Source organism: Bufo gargarizans, chromosome 10 (assembly GCF_014858855.1).
Source record: "Bufo gargarizans isolate SCDJY-AF-19 chromosome 10, ASM1485885v1, whole genome shotgun sequence".
NCBI lineage: Eukaryota > Metazoa > Chordata > Amphibia > Anura > Bufonidae > Bufo > Bufo gargarizans.
In genome coordinates this window covers 93,119,613-93,129,335 of record NC_058089.1, presented here as the reverse complement: position 1 = coordinate 93,129,335, position 9,723 = coordinate 93,119,613, and the positions used below count along the sequence as shown (strand labels likewise).

General features: G+C 42.3%; 1 long non-coding RNA gene across 2 annotated transcripts; it reads right to left on the bottom strand.

Annotated features, from left to right (window-relative positions):
• Nucleotides 1-1,021: 1,021 nt before the first annotated feature.
• LOC122921030 lies at nt 1,022-8,803 on the bottom strand. Of its 2 annotated transcripts, XR_006386960.1 has the most exons (4): nt 8,641-8,803; nt 6,493-6,665; nt 1,934-2,085; nt 1,022-1,111 (listed from the first exon to the last, which is right to left on the bottom strand). It is a non-coding gene; the product is annotated as an uncharacterized LOC122921030 (long non-coding RNA). The 2 variants fall into 2 exon arrangements; XR_006386959.1 differs by having other exon boundaries at nt 1,027-2,085.
• Nucleotides 8,804-9,723: the final 920 nt, after the last annotated feature.

Sequence of the window (9,723 nt, the reverse complement as noted above, 5' to 3'; positions counted from 1 at the left end):
GTATTCACTAGTATTCCCTTTTAAGATGAACTGCATCTTATAATGGGAAATATACAGCACTACTGGAAAGGGGGCAGGGGCGTATCTAGAACTAACTGGGCCCCACAGAAAATTTTTGTATGGGGCCCCCTCTTCATGACCATTATGGCATTGCAGTTGTGCATATGTAAGGGTGGATTCACATCACCTTTTTACCATCTGTTTGACGTATACGTTAGAAAAAAGTGATACATAAATGCAGGACACCATGCTTTTGTATCCAGTTTTTGAGTCCGGCAAAAAAAAAATTTTTAGCTATTGTCATAGTTGCATACTTTCCAGCTTTTGAAAAGTCCAAGGAGGGACAACAGCAGTGGCACATGTAGCATGCTGTGACAATCTTTTTTACACTAAGCCACACCTCTACTTCTGCCCAATGCCTATCTATACATGCCCAATCCTGCCCAGTCCACATAGTGCCCCCTCAGAGTAGTTATTCTCCCTTACTGCCCCGCACAGTAGAATGTCCCCTTTGTTCCCCTACACAGTAAATACATCACTTTTGTGCCGCACGCAGTAGTTATGCCTCCTTTGTGCCACCACACAGTAGTGCGCACTTACTGTCTCCACATTGTAGAATGCTCCCTTAGTGACCCCATACAGTAAAATGTCCCCTTAGCATCCCCTAACATAAGAATTCCCTGTTAGTGGCCCACAGTTATGCCCCTTTCACAGTACAATGCCCTCTTAGTGCTCCCACACAGTTGTCATCCCCCGTTAGTGCCTCCACACAGTAGTTATGCCTCCATACTGTCCTCATACAGTAGTTATCCTTTCATAGTGCCCTCACACAGTAGTTATGCCTCCTTAGTGCCCCCATAGAGTAGTTATGCCCCCTTTGTGCCCTCACACAGTAGTTATACCTCTGTTGAAGATGCCCTCAATCAGGGCTAATTATGTTTGCTCCACTGCACCGAATTGTACTGATCCTAGGATTTTACATGCATGGAAGAACCCACACTGACACAAGGCAAGGGTCAAAGCAGTTTCTCATTTATTACAGGAAGTTAAGCAGTATATATGTACATCAGAGGGGGTATCCACCCTGAGGCTCGTGGCATTGTTCCATTGGCTAGAATACAAAAACAAGAAAAGAGATAACACTTGGCATCTGCGCATTGTGCATTGCTTTACTAACTCTGGCATGCAAACTATGTAAACGTCCAAGTGCAAGCGCCATATTGTAATGGCTTCACACTAACAGCAGTACAGCATACGTATTATATGACACAACTCAATACATTGGAGGAGGAGGGGGAAGCTTCATTAAATGGGTTGTGCAACCAGTACATATTGATGATCTTTCCTCAGTAGAGGAAATAAATATCTAATTGTTTAGGCTCTGACTCCCGGCACCGCTGTTTGAAGAGGAGGTGGTGCTCGTACCAGATTTGTTTCCTCTTCAAGATTACACTGCGCGTCATCTTGCCTGCAGCGACGGCTCAGTGTAATTACAAGCGCATGTCCCATTCAAGTGAATGGAACAAGCACTTGTAAGTACACTGCCGAGACTTCTCGCAGTGTAATCTTGAAGAAGAAGTACCACTCGAATGAGCACTGCCTCATCTTCTGCTGATCGGCAGAGGTGCCAGGAGTTGGACCCCCACTGATTGGATATTGATGACCTCTCCTGTGGATAGGTCATCAATATGTACTAGCTCCACAACCCCTTTAAAATGACATATACCTCCTACACTATCCCACACCTCTGTCATACACATTCAACACAATCAAGAATTATTGAAGGTTGAACTGACCTGGAACATGATATAATATAACTGTGTCTAGACCTCAGAGCACACAACCTTCTTACCGCTGCTCGGAGAAGAACCTTAAGAAGCTACAGTATCTTCCATATTAGCACAAATTTCCAGTTGATCAGATCCTTACTTACTATTAAAACCTATTCATTTTTCAGACAGCACACATTATCTGTCACATCAGATGAGTATATTAGGCTTAGTTTCCACAGAGCGATTCAGTGGCGCTCATGCTCTCAGTCATTAAGCCATATGTTACAGCTTCTCCGTAGTTTAATGAACACACCTGGGACGGAGCATGAAGCAGAAATTATTAGACGCAATAAAAAGTTAAAAGATGATTCAAGTGATTTGGCAAAGGCAGTTAATGGCTAAAAAAGTGGAAAATTGCTGATTCGGCTTAGAGAGAAAATTTACAGTAGTTTACAGGAGAGCTGGTTGTCATAACAGAAAAGTGGCCACAAAGCTGCTGCTAACGCTCGCTTTACTTATTACGATCTTTATAACGTTAATTGTTATAATGGTAAGTTCATCTAGGAGGTAGAACAGTAATTTGCTATACATTATGCGTATCCTTGTGCAACTTCAGGTTGTCTAGGAAAGATTTCCCTTGGTACCGTACATAAGAACTTCCATCGTTCTTTAATAGTATTTTTGATAGTGCAGTATCAGGTAGCATATTTTGTAAGGAATATGGTACGAGGGTACTTGGCTTATTTCCTGTGTTAGGGCTTTTCCCTTCTTATAATGACTATCCGGTCTTGAGTACTGTATATCTTTTTTTAATGGAATGTACATAAGTCCAGAATTGTATGCAGATACATTTTTTATAATTTATTGTGGTTGATAGTTGATACTCTTTTTTATGCGTATATGTTACATTCTAAAGTACTGGCTGCCCGCTGTGGGCATTTACTGCCGTTTCAGTTTTTTTTTGGGGTTCTAGATATTGATGACCTATCCTCAGGATTCCACATCAATATCAAATCAGTGGGGGTCTGACAAATCCACTGACCAGCTGACCTCAACACCCAGCACTGGAAAAAACAGAGGATGAAGCCAGAATTAAGCCTTATGCACATGATCGTGCCTGTGTTGTAGACCGTAAACCATGGGCCCGCAAATCACAGGCGGCGGCTGTGTGCACTCCACATCGCGGTGCGGACCCATGGACTTGGGTCCTCGTTCTACAAGATACGGCGAAAGTTAGAACATGTCCTATCTTTTGCAGTGCAGAGTCACGGACACGGAAGCCCACAGGTTTCCGTGGGCTTCCGTGCCCATGCCTCAGCACCACAAAAGATAGGACATGCCCTATCTTTCACCGCACCTTGTGTATCGCAGACTCATGGAAGTCAACACTGGCACGGCAGCTCCATGGTCGTGTGCATGAGGCTTTAGGCCTTATTTGCACATTCGGGTCCGTGATGGAATCTGTGATAAGATGGTCAGTGAGTCATCCCATTTCCATGAAGAATCCAAGTTTTTTCAGTGTGTCCATTTTTTGCTCTCCATGTGTCATCTGTGTTCCACTGACACTGCACAGATGAAAATTAATTATCAGAGCATCTCCTATAAATGGTCAGTGAAACACGGATGAACCATGGATTGCGTCCGTATTGGGTCCTTGTTTTTCATGGACCCATAGACTAGAATGGGCACGATGGATTTGTGACCACAGGCAAAATAGAAAATGCTTCCGTGCTGAAAACAAGGACCCATGCTAAAACGTGGATGTATGAATACATACATTAAAATTAATGGGTATGTGTGTTGTCCATGGAGAACACAGACAGCACACTTCTGTGAATCGCTGATGTGTCTATAAGGCCTTAGAAAGACGGCCACGATGAGTAACTGCAGCTCAATTCCCATTCACTTGATGAGGATAAGATATTAATATCTAGAACCCAGAACTTTTGTTCTATAACGGTATGAAAAAGGCTGTTCAGCTCCCCCTTGGGGTGGCCAAAGATAGGCAAAATTGTACGAAGATCAAAACTTATCTCCTATCCCCTTATGCCCTATCCCATATATCTCCATTACAGTTGCACTGAAAAACTTTGTTTGGACATTCATTTATCAACCTTTTAAGGGGCTGTTCAATGAGATGTTAAAGAGTCCCGCTTTACATTCCTTGCTGCCTGGGAGCAGGAAGGGCCCAAACTAAGTTTTGCTATGGGGCCCTGTGAGATCAGTGCACAGCACACCCATGTTTTATGGATACTTCTGTCACACCAGTGCTACAGTGTATGTATTAAGATTAGGGAAATAGTCATGTCAAATTGGTGAATGAAAAATTCAAAAGTTTTTAATAAATGTAGAAATGATTGTAGATGAATGTAAGTACATTAAGTAGAGCCTCTAAGGTTCCCGCTTTCTTATTGTACTACAAATGATAGAAAATCACACTCATTTTCGTTTCTGTGGCGGAATATCAAGAAACAATTTAACTCTATTGGTGGAGGCAGATGTTAGGAGTAAATATGATTACTCAAATATTTTGGTCAAAAATAGAGGGGGGTGTACTTCCAAAAATCAAGATCAATAAATCAAAGGCCCAAACGGGGGCAAAAAGAAAGCTAAAATATAACTTTTAAAGAATACAATAAAATGTCTGGGTAATACCAGCTATCAAAAAAGACAAAACACATAAACACCAAGTATTAGAATCCAATATTGGAACTGCAGGGCACCTGAAGTCCTATAGCATATACAGGCAAGATACGTAATAAAAAAGGAACAATCTTACCAGTTTGAAGTGCTGCAGTTGAGGACGATCAGGTATCCCTCAAGAAACCCTGAAACCTAGTTTTATAGTCCAACAGGGTCGTGGAGGACTATAAGTGACTGTGAAAGACGCTCAGTGCAGATAGGACGGGAACAACTATCCCTACAAACCCCTAAATCATTGGGGGGGGGGGGGCTGGGGTAACCCTACCTACCTACACAGAGCACCTGCCCCGAAAGGGGCAACCCCGCCGGGATACCGCCCCTAGTCCGGACGAAATCCCTGATGAACCCTATAGGATAGTTCCCTTTCAGGGCAGGTGCTCTGTGTAGGTAGGTAAGGTTACCCTATTCACCAGCTGCTATTACCCAGACATTTTATTCATTAAAAGTTATATTTTAGCTTCCTTTTTGCCCCCGTTTGGGCCTTTGATTTATAGGAGTAGATATGAGTGAAGTTTTGAAAAATTCAATTCGGCCAATTCACAGACGTTTGCCAAGAAATTTGATTTGTTCTGAATTAGTCACGAATTGCTATAAATCAGGAATACCCATGCCACTCTGCCCGATCATATTCTTTCCACTTGTTAACCCTTTCCTGATTACCAACAGTAAATGTACGTTGGCAGCCGGGCATTTAAAAATCCCATGTGGATCCCTCCATAAGGTCCGGGAACCCTCCTTACTATGAACCTAGTGGTATTTCACTTTTAAAATTATTAGGGTTAAGACCAGATTGGCGAACGTGGTTGATGGATCAAACATGGCCACTGGATTATTGCAGCAACACTGTCCCTAGCGCATGAGTGCTTGCCACCTCTCTCCCTATGATCAGCTCACAGGAGATGGAGACCATGCGGGATCAGAGCTTTATGGGGCTGTGACATCACAGGGAATGGCTACCTGAGGATTAGCTGTGTCACAGTGGGCTGTCATTGTCCTATAATTTTGTATATATCTGGTCAATGTGCTTCTTCTTATTAGTCAGTGTGTGTTGGATTTCGTGACAGGCTGGCTGCATGGCATAATGGATCAGATCACGTTCCCGGGCTTCTTACTTTCATTTTGTCACATGTGCAGCTGCCATTTTAGGAAAAACTGATTTGTTACCACGAAACGCAGGGAAATTCGGATTTGTGTTGAATCAAATTTTTCCTAAACTTTGTACTGAATTCTGCTTCGGATGCTTCGATTCGCTCAACACTAGTTAGGAGTAAATCTGCTGTTTGAGAATATCTAAAACCTTAGTACCTCTAAATTTCAAGTATAGACATAAAGATGTGCACTTAGGCATTATTCCTTTCATAAAACAAATGACCTTTGACCAAAAATATTTCACTTTGTTATAGCCTTAAAATATATTTCTAATTCTCATTAATATACCAAGCTGTCTCAATTTAAGGGGTTAGCCCATCTCAGACTTCGATGGCATATCACTGAGAATTGCTATTAAAGTCAGATAGGTGAAGGTCCCACCTCTGGGGCCCATTCCTATCTCCAGAACAAGGCCCTGAAGTGAAGCATGTACGGGTGCTCTCTATCACTGCTATGGGAGTTCCGAAAATAGCACCATTGACTATTTTTGGAAGAAAGACTGCCTCTCAGTTCACCTCTATGGAACTGCTGGAAATAGCCCAACCACAGCTTGGCTATTTTCAGAACTTCGATGAGTGGAGGGTGGCCACGCTTGCAGTGTGCTCTCTCCTTCGCCTGTTGTGGAGATAATTGTGGGTCCCATATCCTAGTGATGTGCCATCAATGTCTGAGATGAGACACCCCATTAAGCTTTCTTCTTTTTATTGACTGTAGCAGAAAAACTTCACAATAAGCAGGGGACATTTCTTTTGTCTACAGTTAACACCAGGGAATGTGTAATTTTCTATGACATGATCTAAAATTGAAGTAGTGGAAATTGACAAATCCTCAAAGAGCAAATATAGCACATGATATGAAACCCACATACCTTGCTTAGTGCAGATTTAAGATTACACAGTTTTGTGTTCGTGTGCTATGTCCATGTGTGTGGAGCTGAATCAAGAGGGGAAAGAAGACCTTTACTAGCTTCCAGCTATGTATGAAGAGATCAGGAAACTAAAGTTCATATTTTGATTGAAGTCCTAACGGAGTATGGTTCTGCTATTATAGACAGGGTAGACTTAAAATATGTTTTCAGGGTAAAGGAAACAATTTGTGCAATATATGTGTCCATCATAAATGGCCCATACCAATTGGCAATGGTAATTTTTCACAAAGACATAATAGGAAGTATTGTAGTCCTTAATGTGCCATGAAAAGGAACCTGCCAGGCTGAGACATCATATTTCTGCTGTTGAAGGTCATTTTATCTAATGATTTGCTTTGACACGATTGAGATGTGGAAAGGAACCTAATAACAAAGATTTATGTTCTCTCAATCAACTCAAGATAGAAGAAAGTCAATAAAGAAAGAACGAAGCAGACAGCACCAGATATATATAGGCAGCACACTTCAATATATGAAAAAACGCACAAAGGTCTTTTATTCACCCATATGATTGCGACGTTTCAGCTCAACAATAGAGCCTTTCTCAAGCTTGAAGAATGTTCCAATGTTCATATGTGCCTACTTCGCTGAGAAAAATTATGTTTTAATATATGCGCCTCTAAGAGCAATTTACCTTTACTCCTAGAGGCTCTGCTGCAACTGCCTCACACTCTTCACTTTGATTGACAGGTCTAGGCAGGGGTACACCACCAATGAGGCCAGCTGAGGCAATCACCTCAGGCAGAACCAGGTAGGGGCAAGAGGGGGCAGCGGAAGGGCCATGGGCAATGAGCGCTTTTATTGTGGCAAAAGGGTTAGTTTAAGAAATTGGCATTAGGGGTGCCATTTCAGTTTTCACATCAGCCAGCAGAAAGGCTAGGTGCACCCCTGGGGCTAGTTGTTATGATGTTTTTACTTCCTGGCCCTGGAGAGTGGGATAGGGCGCGGTAGTTGCAGAGAGAGAGAGCAGAGCCACTAGGTATAATAGCAACACCTCCGTTGCTCCTAGATGCTCATTTGCATATATTAAAACTTCATTTTTCTATGGGTATAAACATGGGACCAAAACAGATGCCTTCAGCTGCCAAGTGCACATGTAGCAGGTCAGCCAGTGTCATAGGTATAAATCTGCTGACAGACGCTCTTTAAATGCAAACCGGCCCCTTGCTCTTAATTCATTGACAGTTTCCTTTAAAAACACCTCTTGTCACCATGTCCTCATTGTTCCTATATCGGTAAGATCTGAATTGGGGAGAACTTTGGATGTTCTGGAGTGAATACTGTAGCTGTGATATCACATATATTTCTACGATTTCCTTGAATCAAATAGATTGTCACATCATTGTAGCCCATTGTGCTTGTTTTAACGTACACAGTGTAATAAGCAGGCCCTATCAGAAACCAAAAACATGGGACTTCCAAAAGTAAGAACCACAGTGGTCATCAGCAAGCAAGGAACTATAAATATCCCCAAAAACTGTGTTCCTCAACTCCAGTCCTCAGGGCCCACCTGCCAGTCATGTTTTCAGGATTTTCTTAGTATTGAGCGGGTGATATAATTAATGTCCAAGCATCAGGAGTCAGACTTACCACATTTATTTATTCTGTGGGATATTCTCATGTCATGGCCAACAGGTGGGACCTGAGGACTGAAGTTGAGGAACACTGCTCTAAAACATTAGCTATTGCTTTAAGGGCAACGCTAGCTGTCTAGGTTCGTATAGAGTATGATGATGACCAATCATTTACATAGTATTTACCCCTTTGTGACCTTTCATATAGAATTTTTTGAGTGTTATTACAAGAAAGAAAACTAAGAAAGGCGAGAAGCTGAGATGGAGGAAATATCCCCGAACAATCATTTACACGTGTTTATGCTATAAATAAGAGGAAGTAAACCAACATATGACTGTTGAATAATTGCCAATGTAAGAAGAAGTTATTCATTGTGATAGAAAAAGTTATACAATTTCCCACTAAAATCCCTGCATCGATCTGTCACAATTTTCAAGTCTTTATGGGTTAAAGGGGTTGTTTCTCTTCAGCAAATATTTATCATGTAGAGAAAGTTAATACAAGCTACTTTACTAATGTACTGTGATTGTCCATATTGCCTCCTTTGCTGGCTTGATTCATTTTTCCATGGCTTCTTGTATCTGCGCTGCAGCATTGGTTGGGATGGGGGCTGCAGAGCATGCGTGCCTATTCACGGTCCTGGCCACCAGAGAATCCAACACCTTTTCCTATAGTGTGCAAGTGTGGCTACCGCAGCAGCTTGGATACAAGGTGACTGGGTCAGGAGCTGCGGCTCATGTGTGCTTATGCTCGCTCTCACGGTCCCAGCCACCCAGAGAGGCCAGCATTATAGGGGTTGGATAACGCCTTTAACTTTTTTTACATGATAAATGCCATTTGCTGAAGTGAGACAATCCCATTAATTAAAGGGGCTGTTTTCTCCCAAAATGAGCACTACATGTGTCCACAGGTTGTGTGTGGTACCATAGTACAGCTGATATGGGCTGAGCTTCAATACCACTCACAGAATGTGAACAGGAGTGGCACTGTTTAAAAAAAAAAAAAAAAGCAGCCATGTTTTGTTAGTTCTGTGCCACCCCTTTAAGGGTACTTTCAGACGGAGTGGTTGGCCACATATGGCTAAGCCATGCCCACCCTAAAATTGCGCAGTCATAGGCTGCCGCGTGGCTTGGCTGTGTGTCGCCGGCCACACCATCTGGTCGTGCAGCATTCTATCATTTGTTAAACAGCAAATGCATTATGTCTCTTTGATCCAAATGAGTTGAACAGCGTAATACAGCTGCTCAAGCTAATTTTCCGCAGCTAATAACTTCCAAATTATGATAAGGCCTAATGATTATTAAGTAGCTTTTTGTCAGCACATTTTAGCAAACGATCAGTCTGTGCAGATCATCCCTGTCCATATAAAGCCACGCTGGGAAAAAAGCACAAAGCATTTATTATTACAGCAAATCATTTCAGCAGCACTTAAAGGGAACCTGTCATCAACTTTATGCCGACCTCACTGAGGGCAGGATAAAATAGTGACAGAAATGCTGATCTCAGCGGGGTGTCACTCATCAGCTAAAAGTAAGTGGTTGCCGAGAACCTGCCTCATAATCATTGCAGCCCAGGCCTTGAAAAGAGTCCAATCTA